General features: G+C 34.1%; 1 protein-coding gene across 2 annotated transcripts in view; it reads right to left on the minus strand.

Moving 5' to 3' along the window:
• HPSE2 (heparanase 2 (inactive)) overlaps window positions 1-19,532 on the minus strand; it is a 569,659-nt gene that overhangs the window by 479,682 nt on the left and 70,445 nt on the right. The window lies entirely within an intron of this gene.

Consider the following 19,532-nt stretch of genomic DNA (forward strand, 5'->3'; position numbering starts at 1 on the left):
ATTTGTCCATTGATGTAAGTGGGGTGTTAAAGTTCCCTATTATTATTGAATTATTGTCAACTTCTCTCTTTACATCTGTTAATATCTGCTTTATATATTTAGGTGCTCCCATATTGGGTACATGTTAACCAGGATAGTATCCTCTTCTTGTATTGATCTCATTATTATTATACCGCCCTTCTTTGTCTTTTGTTATAGACTTTGTTTTAGAGTCTACTTTGTCTGATATAAGTGTTGCACCCTCACTTTCTTGTCACTTCTATTTGCATGAAATATCTTTTTCAATCCCCTCACTTTCAACCTATGTGTGCCTTTAGCTCTGAAGTGAGTCTCTTATAAGCAACATATAGATGGGCTTTTTTTTTTTAATCAGCCAGTCTATCTTTTGATTGGAGTATCATTAACATTTAAAGTGATTACTGATATATTCTGTGTTTTGTTGATTTTCTTTAGTGTTATGCTTGTGCTCCTTTCCCTCTAGTTTTTGTGTATCGTAGGTTTTTGATTTGTGGATACTATGGGGTTCATATATGTGGACCTATATCTATATCTACTTGTTTTAAACTGATAGTCACTTAAGTACAGAAACCTGTTTCACTTCTTTACATTAACAATGAAATACCAGAAAAGGAAAGCAAAAAAAAAAGTCTCTTTTAAAATTGTATTAAAAAGATAAAATACTTAGGAATAAATGTGACCAAGGAGGTGAAAGACTTATAAGCTGAGAACTATAAAACAGTGATAAAGGAAAACAAAGATGATTCAAAGAAATAAATATCCCATGCTCTTGGATTGGAAGAATTAATATTGTTAAAATGGTTATAGTACCCAAAGCAATCTACAGGTTTAATGAGATCCTTATCAAATTACCCAAATGCATTTTTGACCCTTTTCTCTCTCTCTTTTTCTGGGACCCTTAAAATGTAAATTTTACTACACATGATGTCTTAGAGGTCCCTTAAACTGTTCTTGTTTTTTTTTTTTAATTTGTTTTTCTTTTTGTTGATATAATTGGGTGATTTCCATTATTCTGTCTTTCAGATCACATATATGTTCTTTGGTATCACATAGTCTGCTGTTAATTTCCTCAAGTCTGTTTTCCATTTCAGTTATTGTATTGTATTCAGTTACTGTATTGAACCAGCCCTAACTGGTTCTTTTTTATATTTTCTAATTCCTTGTGAAAACTCCCACTATCCTTTTCCCTAATTCACTTAGCATTCTTATTACTTTGAACTCTTTATCCAGTAAATTATTTGTCTCTGCCTCATTAGCTCTTTTTTCAGGGTTGTTTTTTTTTTCTTATTCTTTCATTTGAAACAAATTCCTATCTTGTAAGTTTGCTTAACTTTCTCTTCCTCTAATAAATTAGGTGAGACAGTTACTTATCCTGGTCTTACAGGCATGTCCTTGTGGAAGCATCTCTAATCAGTCTACATGTGCTCAGTGGCTTTTGAGGGAGAGCTAGATCTGAAGCGAGGATGGGTCATGTCTTCCTCCAAGGATGCTGGCAGTTATCACTTTGATGGGAGGTGAGGCTGAAGATGGAGGGGCTAGAGCCAAATCCAGGCATGAGCTGGGCTTGTCTTATGCCCCCTGGCCATTAAAATCATATCAGGGGTGGGGCTGGGTCCCAAGGTGCTGAAGCAGAGACATGAAGATGGAGCCTGAGCTGATTCTGTATCCTCTAAGTTGTACTATTCCCCCTCCCAGCAATGTATCTTCACCCCAGAGTGGAGCAGCACTGGAGCAAAAGAACCTGGCATGGGCATCTGGTGCAGGCTGGAGCACATGCTGCGGCAGTCCCAGCACAATAGTCAGAGCTCCAGACCACTCCCAATCTGCTGCCTCCATAAATAGCAGTAAGGAACACCCTCACCTGCTCAATTGCAGGGCTGGGTCAGAGCTGGCTCCATACCCCTCAATGGCACATTCTCTTCAGCAACAGCAGCCTTCACCCTAATGGGGAGCTAGGCTGGAGCTAGAGGGACCAGAGCAGGCATTTAGCATAGGCTGGAGCATGCCCTAGGGCAGTGGTGGGAAACTTTCCAGAATCCTGGGCTGTTTCAATCTGCTTCCTCCACCTTGTTCCCAGAAGGCAAGCAAGTGCATGCTCTTTACCAGTCTAGGCTTCTTACAGCCTTCCTGTTAGTCCTACTGGCCTCCAACCTCATCTTCCCAGTGTCGGACCACATGGCTGCTGTGTTCAACATAGGGTTCAAACCATTCACTCCCCAGGGAGTTCTCCAAGCCCATGTAATCCCCTCATTTTCCATGTCCTCTCCTAGGGGTGCATGTCTCAACGTGACTGCTTCCCATTCCTGCCTAACCAACTCTGTATGGATCTTTCTTTACAGCTTTGGTTATATAAGAGTCTGTCTACCAGTCTCCAGTTTGTTTAAAGTGAGAATCTCTCCACATGTAGATGTATTTTTGATGCATTTGTTGGGGGTGGTAAACTCAGCATCCTCCTACTGTACCATCTTGATTTCCTCTCTCACCAACCATTTTTTTTTAACCTGTACCAGCTAACTAAAGTACTAAGGTTCTCATGAACTTGTATAAGAAGAGCAATTTTGATTTTAGTATAAGAGAAAACATTGCAAAAGTTTTAAAATAATATTATTATATTTTAAACCCCTTCTATTTTTCCTAAGCTTTGGTTATATAATATTTATAATGGTTGCCATTTCCGTGAGAGCTTTACTATGAACTAGGCACTGTGCTAAGTCCTAAGTATATTTATTACTTAATCCTCACAATACCCTCTGAAAGAAATACTATTATTATCCCCAATTATAGCTGAGGAAGCTGAGGCTTAAAGAATTTACTTTCCAAAGCCCCATTGTTGATGTTAATGCCAGAATTCTAGTCCTCTGGCCTTTCTGACTCCTACATATTAAGAATATGCTACTCTTCATTAATTGTTCTAGAACATGTCCTTTTCTCTGACATTAATCTGATAGTAGTCTAGGCATCTTCCAAAACAGAATATTTAAACTTTCCTTTAAACAGACCCACTAGTTCTGAAAGGTTAACTTTATCTTTATATAATAATCAGTTTCTATACTGACATCGCAATTTTTAAAAACTTTTCTGCCAATGGTTTTCTAGCCCCTATCATTTCTCAGCTAAGTTAGAAAATGAGTTAATGCTCTCCCCATAAATTCCTTTCCCAAAAGAACCATGTTCTCCTGTACCTCAACAAATGCTAAGCATAAATTGTAACAATTTAATTTCACATTTCCTATTAACTTTGTCATTTTTAATGATATTTTTATATTGGCATTTATTCTTAGATCTATATTTGACAGTTTGAATTAGCTACCCTGGAAATCAAGAATATATATTTAACTTCTTTTTCTCCATAGCTCCTAGCATTGCACCTTTTATACATTTGATTTTCAGTTAATAAATGACTGATAAAAAACTACTCAGAATCCCAACAGCATATTATTGGCGTTGTAATGGAACGCCAATGTAATAGCTTCTGAATGAAAATTCAACAAAAAGTCTCTGTATCTCCCAGAGACTTGCATACTTAGCTTGTCTGGTTTTCTTGGAATCAGAAAGGGTAACAAAGTGAACACTAAGTATTTACTGGACTCATCTTAAGTGGGCATCTCACTAACCTTCAATAAATATTAATATTCCATCAAGAAGCAAGATAGAACTAACGATAAGGAGACCTCTTAGCAGCTTAAATTTATTTTGCTTTTTCAAAGAAGACATAAAATATAGATGTTACTCGTGTAAAATGAAAACAGGCTATATTCCTCTCTAGATGAATGATTAATTAATAGCTGAACTAGACAATAACATTCTATATCTCCTCTTTAAGAAACAGTTGAGAGCTACTAAAAAGTTAAAAGAAGATACTGTCATTTTGAGCTACAAGACAGGAAACACTTGAGAACAAGGAAATACAGTTAACACAAAACTAGGCAGTTGGAAAACAGACTTGTGCTAAGAGGATTTGAGAGTCTGTTAAAAGCTTATTGTGTTCAGATTGATTAGCAAAAAAGTATTAACCACAGATTTTGTAACGTCAGACTAAAAGAGAGGGTATACTGAAAGTGATTTGCAGCAAGCTACAAGAAAAAGAGGAGACACTGTTTAAAGGGGAAAAAAAGTTTATTTTAGTAACACAGTATGCCCCTATTTAGAAACCTCTTCTAATTTCTCTCTATATAATATTTCATGGCTAATTTATATTAGCACCTAGATAAACAATTATAATTTTTTTAAAAATACAAACATAAAACAGATTTTTTTCCTCCATTATCTATGACTAAAACCTAATCATTACATATTGGCAACTACCACCCAGCCACCAAAAATAAATGACCTAAAGAGAATTTCAAAGTCCCTCTTGGATTTATCCTGTAGCTTTAATCCTCTTAGTGTGAAGTGATTTCTTAAACTGGATGCTCTTGTAAGTGATGTCTTTACCACAGGGTCTTGGAAGCCTAAGTAGGCCACAAATGGCTAAATTGTGTCACATTTTCAATAAAATTAAACTGCACCCTCTCATGCATTTTCAATTCATATTATTCCTTCAAGACTCAGGTAAAATGAAGTATTTCCCTATTTCCCAGGCAATGGTACTCTGGATCCCCACATGTGAGAGTGGAGCACTTAACCTCCTTGTGTTGCCACAGATTTCCCAATTGCACTAACAGACGGTTGGCTCATCTGTGGCTGAAACACTGACATATTTACCTCCATATTGCAAGTACCTGCCTCTGCATTAGAGCAGCACCTCAGTAAAAATTTTGTATTACATATGTGAAATATTCTTTAATTGTGTCTTTTCCAATTAGACAGCAGTTATTTAATTTCTGAGAGAGAAAGCATTTGAAGTGTAGTGGCAAGAGAAATGAACCTAAAAATCCAAAGCCTGGATTTTAGTCCCACCTAGGCAACTATGTAACCTTAATTAAGTAGCCTCAGTTTATCCACCTATAACATGCCAGGGTTGGATCTGATTCCTAATAATACTCCCAGCTGTAAACTTATATTTAATTTGGAAAAAATGCTTATCTGGATAGCTTTTTATGAGTCTCTTGGAATTCTTGCCTAGAGGACTAAATGCTGAAATGATGACTATAGCCAGGCAAACAAAAGAGTCATTCCCAACTGGCACAGGGTATAATGGATTATTTCACAGCTGAAAATGCAATGACTCCAACAATGGAATGATAAGGTTAAACAGGAAGTTCTTATGCCAGGGCCTGACTTTTATTGCCTCTTCTTCTCAAGAGAAAAATAAAAGTGGCAGCATTCAGTATCCCCCAAATACTCCAGAATGTGTTTTGCCTCCATAACAAGTATGGGCTCTATTCTTCTCTTCCATTCACTTAATCTACAAAAAAGTCTGAAGATGACATAAAAAAAAATGTTTCCATACACTAGGCTGAGTATTACCAGCACACGAAAAAAAAAAAATGGATTCATCACAGATAAGACAATTAAGTTAGAAAAAATAGAAGTAAACATCAGTACTGGATGAGACTGGTTGTGTATGGTCCCATGAAAATCAGGTTCTGTTAACATACTCACATGGAGGAAAAAGAATTCTGGAGAGAGTGATATGACAAGTACAGGGGGAAATGTGGATAAAAAATCTTTAATATAATCCAGCAATCCCACCCTTGGGTATTTATCTGAAGAAAAGAAAAACACTAATTTGAAAAGATATATATGCATCCTGATGTTCATAACAGCATTACTTACCATAGCTAAGATATAGAAGCAACCTAAGTGCCTATCAACAGATAAATGGATAAAGAAAGTGTGATATACCTACACAATGGAATATTATTCAGTCATTAAAAAAAAAAGAAATCTTGTCATTTGCAACAACATGGATGGACCTGGAGAGTATTATGCTTAGTGAAATAAGTCAGACAGAAAAGGCAAGTACTATATGTTATCACTTATATGTGGAATCTAAAAACAAAACCAAAAGAACAAATACAACAAAACAAAAACAGACTCACAGATACAGAGAACAAACTAGTGGTTACTATAGGGCAGAGGGGCAGAGGGATGGGTGACATAGGTGAAGGAGATAAAGAGGTACAAACTAGTAGTTATAAAATGAGTAACTCACAGGGATGTATTGTACAGTGCAGGGAGTACAGCTAATATTTTATAACAACTTTATATGATGTGTAATCTATAAAAATATAGAATCACTATGTTGTGAATTCTGACATTAATATAATATTGTAAGTCAACTTTAATTCAATAAATAGTTTTAAAAATATTTAAGAAAGGTAGACCAATTTGTTCTCCAGAAATCATATGGTAGCAAATGAGTTTATGTCATAAGCAAACATCTCTTAAACATCATAAATAGAATTATCCAACTCAAAGACACAAGGATGTTAGTTTGGGGATTTTTCTCCTAAGAGAACATAATCTTGAAGATATTTTAAAAGAAAAAGGCATAGCATTAGCTTCCTGTACTGTTTTCTGTTTAGCACATATACTTTGAACTAGGACCACCTGAAAAGGAGATCGCATTCTCAGCTCCTGGTCAGCTCTTTAGCGCAAATTCCTCTCTGAAGAGAAGAGAGCAGCAGCCTCAGCACAAATGTGGTAATTGCTCCTCAGGGTGTGTACCTTTGACAGGTATACCATGTCCTCTTTGCTTTAGGAGTATGTAATAATAAGCATCCTCCCTCCTTCCAACATAAAATATGACTTCAATGCATTGGAAAGGGGAAGATTTATGGAGGAGTAAGACTCATCTATACAAGAATGTATACAGTCCTATTTTCACAAAATGAATTGAGAAAATAGTAATCTTGAGAAAATATGTTCAGGGCAAATAGAAATTGGTGATTGAAAATAAAGCTTTTACTGGATAAAATAAACATTTTACTTAAATTCTGATGACAAGAAAAATTACATTTTTATTCCATTTTTCCTTTATTAATGGATTAGGAAGCCCAAAAAAAAAATCTATTAAAATTACCAAAAAGATTCATAAAGCTTCCTTCAAATCTTCACTATTAGTCATTTTCCCTTTCATAAAACAGAATTTTCTAATAATATCTTTGGAGGCTCAGCAATTTCACTTTTGAAATACATACCACAGTGTATGCATAGAGAATGGGAAGGATAATTTTTTGACAAATCAAAAATAACATTTTATATTAGTCCTAATTAAAAATTAAGAATTCAGAGTATTTCTGAACCAATGTAGTCATTATCTTAACAGTATTTTTCAAAGAGAAGAAGTTTTTAACAAAGTACGACTTCCAATTTTTCATTTCATGGATCATGCTTTTAATGTTATAGCTGAAAACTCATCATCAAATCCAAGGTCACCTAGATTTTTTTTCTATGTTATCTTCTAGAAGTTTCATAGTTTAGTATTTTAAGTTAGGTCTATGATTCACTTGGAGTTAACTTTTGTGAAAGGTGAAAGATCTGTTTCTATTTCTTTCTCCTTTTTTTTTTATGGATGTCCAGTTTTTCCAGCACAACATATTGAAAAGAACTGAAATGGAATTCAATTCTCCATTGAATTGCCTTTCCTCTTTGTCAATGATCAGCTGACTATATTTACATGGGTCTGTTTCTGGGCTGTCTATTCCATCTCATTATCTAATTCGTCTATTCTTTCACCAATACTACATTATCTTGATTACTGTAGCTTTACAGTACATCTTGAAGTTAGGTAATATCTATCCTCCAACTTTGTTCTTCCTCAGTATTATGTTGGCTATTCTGGGTCTCCTGCCTTTCCATATAAACTTTTGTGGGTGATTTGGAGTTTAAAATTTTGTATTATTTGCCTTATAAAGGCAAATAAAATTCTATAAGCTATAGATTCCACAAAATCAGTCCCACCTCTATTGACAGTTCAAGCCATAAGGGTGGATTAAAACCTAAAGGAAGAAATCAGAGGGTGAGGCCTTAATGTATATCCTCATACAAGCAAAAGAAAGAGATGAGAAAAAACAAGGAAGAAAAATTGAGATCTTCCAGGTTGCTCAACAATTCTAATTCCAAATGACTTCTGCAGGTACCTATCTATAATATCTCTAATCTTAGTGTACAAAAAAGATAGGACTTATGTGTAATTTTTTTATTTGAAAGCATCAGAAGCTACCAACAAATCTGAAGAAAACTCCTCCTATATCTACCCTTTTTAGTTTGCCAAACAGTCCTTAATTTCTGAAACACATGCTAATCAGAATTTTAATGTAAGAATAGGAAACTTAAGAGATCATTAGCACCATTTAAATGTAAGAATAGGAAACTTAAGAGATCATTAGCACCATTTACTTCATAAAGGCCTCTCTGATTCCCTTAAGTCAACTCAGACTCTTATTCTCCTAATATAGCCCTAAATACAGTGAGCTACAATTGTTTGCATGTTTATCTCCTTACTGGACTACATTTTCATGGAAGGCTGGGATCAAATCAAGTCTTATCATCTACATATCCCTAGTGGTTAGCATAGTGCTAGCATATGACAGGTTCTCAGATGTGAGCTGAAAGAATATTGACAAAAGGCAGATACTGTGATTCCAAATTTATGAATGAGGAAGCTGAAGCTTGCCCCAAGCAAATGGTAAAATTGAAATCCAGATCTCTCAACTCCAAACATTTCTCCCTAATACATTAACCATCAATCACTGTAACACTGATATATTTTACATCATAAGCCACAGGAGAATCAAACGTCTTTTCAAATGAACAAAATTATTTTTCCCCAATGCATAGTAAAATTTATCACTTCCTACCATACTTTCCCACACTTACCAGATTATGTGTGAAGCTTTATCTGCAAATCTGAAACTTTCCTTCATACTAAGAAAAGGAACAGGTAACCTGTAACAGCTAAACCATTACATTCAAAGGAAATGGGCCAAAGACTAAGGAAATTGTAGGACAGTCGCATTTCTCCTCTTCAGAACCCTAACAGAGACAAGAGTTGCTCTGAGGGAGAAGTGTGGCAAGTGAGCAAGTGTGTTCCTGTGCTCTTGCCCCTATAATCTCTACAATAAACTCTGCACTTTCTCCAAAGCCTAGACCCTTACACACACACATACACTCCCAAAACAGATGCATAGAATACTTTACTTCTGACAACAATCATGAAGTTTAAGGACTTAACTTCTTTAGTAATATACTTAGTTCTTTCTCACTTTGCATTGTGATAGTACCTGACACATGAGCTTATTTATGGAAGACTGCCAAGAGGACAATCTCTTTATTACTAATAATATAATAATTAAAACAATAACAACAAAAATAGCTAACATTCATTGAGTGTATCTATGACTTTGTATTAAGCACTTCATAACATTAGTTAATCTAGTCCTCACAAACCATGCAATATATCCTCTATTTTACCAATGGGAATGAAATTAAGTAGTTTGCTCTAGTCCACACAACTAGTACATGGTAAGTACAGGATCAAAACCTAGGTGTGTTAAGCCCTAAAGTTCCTGCTCATATCTACTCTCCTATGCTGCTTTGAGGAACACAGGACTTCACAGGTTGCTGGTCTCTAAACTTTTTTGATTGCATATCAGTAAAATATTTTTAATTATAATTCATCCATATATAATATAAAATTAAATATATGTAACATATATTACACATGCATCTATTGCAGTAACATTTTAGTTACATTGTAAAACATAGGTCAAAGAAATTTTAAATTAATCAGCAATATTTTTAAATTGTATTTATTTTTTATAATAGTTCAAAAAACCTTTTGCTCCTATTTTAAAAACAGTATGAATAAGAATGTCTGGGTATTACAGAAACTTTCAAGAAGACACATTGCTAAAAATAACATATGTAAATTCAATTTTCAAATAGTCTTGATAATTCAGACTTTTTTGGACATCTTGTCGTATTATTTTTACTGCATTATGTAGCTGACAAAGATTGCATACTGAAAGATGAACTGTCAGTTTTTAAATCTTCTTGCTGGTCCTTTGTGCTGGCATTATTAGAACTATATTTAATCCAGTTTCTTTTCAAAAATCCCTTTAAATCCACTTAGCTGTGCACATGTGAACTGCAATATGTTAAAATACACTAAAACAATCTAACAGATGATGGTACACTGTCAGTTCCTCCCAATTGTGAAAACACCCACCCTATTCTCAGATTAAATAAAAAATATACAAAACTAATCATCTTCTGACAAGATGACTGTGTAATTAATTACCAGCAAAACTCCTCCACTCAATGGATTTCCTTCCACATCTCCTAGAGTGCTTATATACCCTCTCCCACACCCACCTGGACCTTAGAGACCACTGACCTAAATACTCTAAAATCCACAGTTGGGTTCAACCAGACTTGCAGAGGGCTGTCTACACTCAATTCACTGCCCAAAAAATTGCTTTTATTCAGTTATGTTTTTATCTGATGCCATCAGCTTAAATGAAGAAACTGAGAAACTGCATCTCATAGTGAGAAAACAAGAGAGCTAAGTTGAAATGAATTCAAAGAACTCCTTCCTATATCATCTTTTACAGAGTCTGGATGAAAAGCAAGACCCAATAATCATCTCCCCAGGTCTCCTAACACAAAGATTCCTAAAAACAAAGAAATTCATTCTGTGATTCATAAAGAGAAAAAGATTCCATCAACTTGGTACAGAAATCAATCAATCAACGCTCCCAAGTTTAATTTTGAGAGAAGCAGAACATGAGCACTATACTATTGCCAATATAAGTGTTTAATGTACAAAATGAACAGTTTTTGCATTTATATCCTTTTCTCCTGTTACTTTTTTTCTGATCATATTTATCAAAATGTAATTTTATATCTGTTGAATATAATAATAAGAATTGAGTTTGTAAAAAATTTTTTCACTATGTGATGATGGCTCATAAAGGACTTACAGTTAACAGAGTGTATATCTTTGTAGTTAAAACCATAAAGCAGTTGGAGAAAAGGGGAACAAAGGGAACTTCTAGTCATGGGCTTTCAACCTCATGACTGTGCACTTGTGAATGGACACTGACTTTCATGCAGACATTTCATTATTTTGATAATAGCATTGGAAGATACCTCTAATTTATGTTCTATTCAGCTTCAGAGCTTCATTTTAGGGTATTCAGGAAGAATTCTAATACCAACTAACATTCATCTACTCAGTATCACTCCTTCAAGGAACTCAAAATGCTTGAAAAAATTTTTTGAATAGTACTTCCCACATGACTTATTTCTAGACCTTTATTTTCCAGGGGACTTAGTGACTTGTACTTTATTTTACTAATTCTTACACACATCCTAGATAATTGCAAAATCTAAGGTTCAGAGTGATACGGAGATATATCATGAAATTAACACAAGTTAACAGCAGAGTTCAAAACTGTTTCTGATCGTTTTTATCTTACTACACTGGGTCAATTAAGGTTCTAAAGCAGAGAGATTTCAGTACCAAAATAGAAACTGAGCTACCCAAGAGTAATATTTGCATTTGAAAGTAAGTAGGAATAATCACAATAATAAAATCTAATATTTATTGAATATTTACTGTGTGCCAGGCAGTGTGCTAAAGCATTACATACAAAACCTCATTTAAACCTCAAACAATTCTCTGACGTATGTAAGATATGATCACCTTAGGAAATTAAAGTTAGAGAGGAAAAAAAACTTCCCAAGGTAAGAGAGCTAGTTAAGTGGCTGTTCTAGAGTCAAACTCAGACTGACTCCAAAACTCACATGTTGAATCAACACACTGGGTAGAATTAAAACCTGACCAACCACTTGTACATTTCTGCATCAAGGATCCACTATGATTATTTCATTTATAAAGAGATGAAACAAATCTCTTACAATGAAGTATTTTCACACCATTCTCTTATTATTCAAATACAAGAACATTATTCTTCTAGTTGTGACACACTCTGAGACAAGGATTCCCAAAAATAAACCAAGAGAAAAGCAATGCATATATTACTGCTCACCTATTGATGATGGGGACACTGAGGCTTAGAACATACTAATGCTTGATTACAAAGCTACAAAGTCTTAGCTAAGAGAGGTCTTCCCTGATTGTCATAACTAAAGGACCACGCACGAGGTCCTGGGTTCAATCCCCAGTACTTCCGTTAAGAAGTAAAAATAAATAAACCTAATTACCTCCCTCCAAAAAACAAAACAAACAAAAACAAAAACACAGTTAAAAAATAAATACAAATATATAAATTTTTTAATTAAAAACTAAAAATAAAGGAGTCTCCTGCTCCAAACCTGCCACCCTCATCGCTGTCACAGTGGCAGCCAGTAGTTTGACTGCTAAGAGACAATGAAAAGTGCTCTGGGAGAGATGGAGGACCAGAGCCAGATTCATTAAATGGGGGGGAAAAGAAATACACAGTTGTCCTACTGCCAGAAGCAACAGTTGATGGGAAGTGGCAGGGAGAAGGGGTGAAAGGGATTACAGGACACTCAGAACTCAGGCAGGTTTTGTGGCCCAGGGACTTGGATGTACAGCATCCTAAATATAAACATACAGCCGAATCAAACACCACTATAAAACCTGGTTCTGGAGTAGGGCAGAGTAGAGACAATCCCAGGGAGAGAGAAAAAAAAAACTTGAAAAACTACTAAACTACACATACAACAAAGACAAATTTTGAAGGCCCAAGAATATATTTTTTGGCAATATACATGACAAAAGATTACTATCCTTACTATATAAAATGACCTTATATGTCAATTAAAGATTGACTAACAACTCAATAAAATATAGGCTAAAGAAATGTACAATTCACAGAACAAACAAAAATGGCAAAGAATGTAAAAAAAATCATTAATCTCACTAGTAATCAAAGAAATATAATTAAAAACAATGCCATACCAATAACTGTCTATTACACTAACACAGATAAAAGAACAGAAAATAATTAGCATGAGCAAATGCTAAACGCATCAAAATTTTAAATGTGCATTCCTTTGACATAGCACTAACTTAAAGGAATTGTACAAAGATATATATGCAATGATATTCATCACAAAATTATTTATAATCATTAAAAATTAGAGACAACCATGATGCCTATCAGTAGATCAGTTAAACAATTATGATATATCCATACAATAACAGAATTCTAATGGAGCCATCAAAGAATATGAACCCATATTCTTTGATATAGAAAGATGTCTACAAAATATTTTTTAAAAGGATGCTATGAAATAATAGGCATGTATATTGTATAAAATTGGTTTGTATAAAATTATGTGCTTCCTATACATTTATGATATGTGTATATGGATAGATGTCTAGAAGAATGTTGATAAAAATATTTTCCTCTATTATAATCATAAATAATAATAAAGTCACTTGCATTTTGAAAAAATATATTTTGACTTTCAAGGGATTAATTTTAGTGGATAATTATTTAGATATTTATGCACGTGAAACAGTGAAGTCATTTTCATTAAAATCATGTGATAAGCAGCTATCACCACTGTTTTTCAATATTCTGGGGAGGTTTTTAGAAATTAAAAGGAAAATAATTGGAAAAAGTTTAGGAAAAGGACAAATCTACCTTTGTCTTTGATCAACAGCTTCTTTCTACACTGGAAATAAGTTCATAAAGAGAAAGAAATTCACTCTTAACATCAACAAAGCATAACATATTAAAGAATAAATTTAAAAAGAAAGTATATAAAAATTATAAAATATTATCAAACAACATAAAACAAGAACTGAACAAGTAGAAAGATATACCATGTTCTTAAGTGGAAAACAACATCAGAAAAATATCAATCCTTCCCAAATTAGGATATAGAATGAATGTAATTCCAATCAAAATCCAATGATGAATTTTCTTTAATTAGAGAAAATGAAAGATCATTTCAAAAAGTAATTTTATGAGAACAGCTGTAAAAACCCTGGAAAAGCAAAACGAAGATTAATAAGATTCCTTTTCAGATAGGAAAACAGTATAGCATTGGCACAGAAATAAATAGAAAAATGACAGAAGAGTTCAGAAACAGGTACAAATATATGTGGGAGTATAATATGTAACATATATGATGTCTCAATTCAGTGGCAAAAGAATGTTTTATTTTTAAAAAACAGTGTACACAAAGCTGGCTAGCTACTTGGAAGAAAACAACGTTATGTGCTTACATCACACTATATATAAACATAAATTCCAGTCATAGTAAAAGATTAAAGCTCTAAATTAAAAACAGAGTCAAAAAATAAATGACATCCAGGGAGGCAAACGGTTTGCAATACATATGACAAAGGATTAATGCTCCTGATTTCACAAAGAGCACTTACAAACTGATAAGAAACAGATTAACATCCAATTTTTTAAGGCAAAGAATATGAATAGGTTATTCACAAAACATAAAATGCAAATCACTAATAAATATGTGAAAGTATACTTGCTCTGATATGGTCAGAAAATTCCAACAATGAGATAATATTTTTCACCTGTTAAACTGGAAAAGCTTGAAAAGAGCACTAATATCCAGTGCTAATGAGAATGCTAGCAAATAACTGCTCTCAGACACAGCTAGTAGGAATGGAAATTTCTATAATCTTCTCTGAAAATTATCTGGCAAGATGCATTAAAATTTTAAATGCAAACCATAAAAGAAAAATTCATAAAGTGGACCTCATCAAAATTAAGTTTGGGGGTACTGTCTCTTCTTAAAAAAGTGTTAAAAAATAAAAAGACAAGTCAGAGAGGAAAAAATGTTTGCAAATCACATATCTAATAAAGGACTTATAGCCCAAAACATATACAAAACTCTCAAAAGTTAACATCAAGAAAACAAAACTCATTAATTTTTTTTTAAATGGGCAAAAGTCTTGAACAGACACTTCACCAAAGAAGATATACAGATGGCAAATAAGCACATGAAGAGATGATCAGTGTCATTAGCCATGAGGTAAATTGCAAATATAAAAACCACAAGATACTACTACATATTCATTAGAAGAGCTAAAATTTAAAAGACAGACAACAGTAATTGGTGGCAAGAACACGGAGTATCTAGAACTCATATCCACTGTTGGTGGAATGCAAGACAGTACAATCACTTTGGAAAACAGTCCGACAGTTTCTTATAAAAGTTAAATGGGCACCATAAAATCAAGCAATCCCACTTCCAGGTACCTCCCTAAGAGACATGAAAACATGTGTCAACACAAAGATCTGAAAACAAATGTTTACAGTGGCTTTATTCATAATCATCAAAAACTAGAAATAAACCAAACATCCATCAACAGATGAATGTATAAATAAATTGTAGGATATTCATAACATGAAATATTACTCACCAATAAAAAGAAATCAACTGCCAATATATACAACAAGATGAAATCTCAAAAAAAAATCAAGCTAAGTGAAAGAAATCAGACACACACAACCACTTTATTATTCCACTGATATGACATTTAGGTACAAAAATCAGATCAGACACAGCTAAGGACTGGAAGTTTGGAAAGGAACTGCAAAGGGAGATGAGAATTTTTAGAGTGACAGAAATGTTCTATATCTTGATGCAATGATAGTTATATGACTCTATAGTATATTAATTTGTCAAAATGTATTTATATTATAATGTAAATTATACTTCAATAAACCTGAATTTATAAAATTTAAAAATACATACCTTTTGATCTAGACATCCCCTTTCAGAAATCTACTCTACAGAAATAAATGCATCAACATGTATATAAATTAATATACATTAATAGGGAAATGGTAAAATAAAGTATGTTATAGTCAATACTATAGAATAGAATGCAAATAATTAAACAGACCTGGATATAGTCCTCTGAGCATTAAGGTTTGTGAGAACTGAGAGAGCAGTTCTCATCCCACTGATTTGAGCCCTTTGCCCAACTGACGTTAGAAGAATTGGCCCCAACAGGGAAATGAGCCTCTTTTGTTCAATTTATTTGCCACAGTAATAAAGTAAGCCAACCACAGGAATTCCAGTCTACTTTGGAATCCAATGACTGAAATAAGAGGTACAAAACCAAAAGTAACAGCCAATAAAATGACAAGAGTCCTCATGAAGGAATTTTGGAAAGCATCTTGAGTAATGCTGTCCATTTATAATGACCACAGTTCAGGTTGCCTGGAAATACAGAGTTGACTAGATGACTTCACAGCACAAATAAATTTTTTAGAAGTTGACTTCACTTCAGAATCATTCACTATGTTCTACGTACTGTGCAGAATGCTGCACAAATATGATATTCCTTGCCCTCCAGGAGTTTATGTTCTAAACAAAATCCTAGAAAATGTATTGTCCCTTAAGGCTAACTTTGAACTTTTTATTTTCTGTTTTTCATTTGATTATAGTACACGTATTTGCCACAAAACTTCAATATGTAATACCTCAAGGGGTGGAGGAGGTTTCACCAGGCGAGCAGAGAAAAATAAATTCGAAACTATAAAAAGTTATTTAATAGATGTCAAAATTAACCCTTAAAAAGTAGTCTTTGAGTGAATCCATTCATTGTGTACTCAGCAGAACATTTTCAACAAACTTATAGAGCATTATCACATTAAGACTCATGAGAGTACAAACATTTGGAAGACATGATCCCTGTTCTTTTTTTAAAGGCTCCTATCCAACTCCCTCTCATTTATCACTCCTTGAGCAACATGCACAGTGACATTTAACAGTCTCATAATCAAGAAGCTACAGGACAGGATTACATGCACAGGCTGGTGAGTCAGTGTGGAAAAGTACAACATATTCAAAATAGTTCTGTCATTGATGTTCTCCTGGAATTACTCCATCACCTTCCCATAACCTTAGACTTCACGTCAAAAACCAACTAGATTAGGTGAGGCTAACATTATTTCCAGTATCACGTAAATCATTCACTTTAAAATATTAAGACATGTTTAATACCATGCAAAAATACAATCCACTTTTTTAAAAACTATGATATAATGAGGACTACTTCAATAAGATATATGCATTAAAGAATTATTAGTTTCCATTAACTGGGTTGTCATTAAGACTATAGAATTGGCTTCTTTTTTTATTAAATGTTCAAACGACCCTCAAAGCTAAAATTATCATTTGCCCTCATCTGAGGGATGGCTGTTTAAAGAGAGATCATGAGCTGGACTGCAGAATATGCAGGCATGCCTCTCACCTCAACACTGACAGTTACATCACTAAAGATCTAAGAATGAGGGCTTGCTTGTGAGGTGGAGGGCAACAACCATCATTTTTAACATGCTTTTAATAGTTGCCATTTCAATCACTTTATTAATTTCTTACTATACTGACATTTCAATCACTTTTTAAATTTTTTCCTATACTTGACCTTAGTTGCCTGATTTTAAAATAAAGACTATACCACTAACTGATCAGGAAACAATTATGATTCACTGCTACCCATATATATGAAATTCTGTAAATAACTGGGGAGAAAGGTGAGAGGAGAGCAGAAGCATGAAAAAGTTATCTTTCTGAGATTTTGGAGACCCAGTTTCCTCCTCCTATTCCCACATAAATACTTTCATCGCAGATACTTCAAACATTATGCCAGAGTTACAAGAAATAAGTGGAACACCACCAAGCAGAAATCTGAGGGTAGGTGTTCTGAACATGTTGGTAAAGAAAGTCACTTCATCTGAGAGGTCTCTGCCCCTTCAACCTCACCCTCCTTACCAACATACATTCATCACTGAAAAGGGAAATATTTACAAAAGTTAGTTTAGTTATGTTTAAATATTATGTTTAGCTGTCTGGAAACCATGTTCTCAAAATTTATATAAGAAATCAAGGATTAAACTTCATAACAATTAGAAAACCACACTGTGTAAAATCAAAGACTTAGTTAAAGGATATTAAAATAGTTTTACTATTGGTGCTAAAATGAAATGACTCCTTCTCTTCCCAACACCTGGAACCAAAACCTTTTGAACTTTCATGTAAACAAACCAGGGCACACCAAATGCTCTGTCTGCAGTAAGGTACCACCTCTGCACAGGCATTTGGGTGAAAAATGTGGAAAATGCCTGAGGACTCTTTGAAGCAGCTTGGGAGAAGTGAGAGCAGGAAAGAGGCTCTTCTCTAGGGTAAGTTTGTTTAGTAGAAAGTAAGCAAGTTGTCAGGGTAAAAGTTGACAATGTTGATTCCAACAGTTTGAACTGCGAATAAACATCCAAAGGGATTATGTTACTGAGAATTAGAAAAGATTCCATTGAACTCAATAGAGCACTTGTGTTTTCAAAGATAATATGCCTTCAAGCCATACTCTGGATGCACAGTTTAGGGTTAGAATTACCCTAAGCCCTTTCTATGCCACATTAGAGAACACAGGTTCTGACCTTTCTATTACATGCCTTAAAATACTAGAATAAAAATAGTTTAAAATATTTCATTTCCAATAACTGAATTGTAAAATACGAAATACACATACATTTGTACACTTGAGACTTAAGAAATTTGGAGAAAAATTTGTTCTTCCCAAACATCTAAACTTGAACACAGTTTCACTAATCAATTTGGGATTTACTAGACATAAATCACTTTTAAGTTTTCCCTCCTTAATGACCTACCAGAGAACAAAAAATAGGGCCTATAAGGGGCCTATACTTATGAAATCCATAATCCTCTTCTCTGTTCACCAAAGCCACATTTAAATCTGGCTTTCATCTTATGCTGTTGGAACTTCTACCAGGTATGAGATGAAAAGTTGGAAGAGACTTGTGTTTTTTCAAAAGCAAAACAATCTGATTGCCACTCAGCAATTCCTGGTGAAATACTAGGAAGCCTGTAGAAAAAGTTAAAATTTTCCTAACTTGGAGTTTACAAAAATAAGTGTGAGATGTTCAAAACCTGTCAAACATTCCATCTCTTTTATTTTTTTAGTATTCATAAACAAGGGAAAGTGCACACTTTCGATTTGTTAAGGTTTATTTGAATCAATATAATGCAGATCTGCCTTGCATGCCCGTAAGAAAATAGTTAACTTGGACTGTTCTTAGTTCATCTCAAGTTCTTCATGAGTCTTACATTAGAGTCTGCTATGAGACTCTTTTCCAAAACTTGACAAAAGCACACAACTTGCATGCCCTTTACCAGCAAAGTCTGCAGCAGCCCTGCAAAAAGTTTCTCCTTTGAGCTCTCACATATATTCACTTCCCTTCTAAAACCAACAATGTCAGGGCATGTGGCTCAGTCTCATAGCCTCTTTGCTCTTAAAAAGAAAATCAAATTCCCTAGATATTTTCAAACTCCACCAAGAATAGAACATTCTCAGCTCTGCCTGTGGATCATTATCTCTTTTACATTTCATCTTTATATTCACTGGGTTCATAGAAAGGGCATACACAGAAAGAGGAAAATAGCTGCTTCTTAGACACCAAATTTAGTAATTCTCTCAACTCTACTGGCACACATCTAAAAAGTCATATTTTTACAAGGCTTCAATAGGTTTTCATTGGTTCTCTCTTATGAGAACACACATGCTGAATTGCCCATAACCTCAAGCCAAAATACATCTACAAAATATAATACATTTTTATATGAATACA

This window comes from Vicugna pacos, chromosome 11, assembly GCF_048564905.1.
Source record: "Vicugna pacos chromosome 11, VicPac4, whole genome shotgun sequence".
Classification (NCBI taxonomy): Eukaryota; Metazoa; Chordata; class Mammalia; order Artiodactyla; family Camelidae; genus Vicugna; species Vicugna pacos.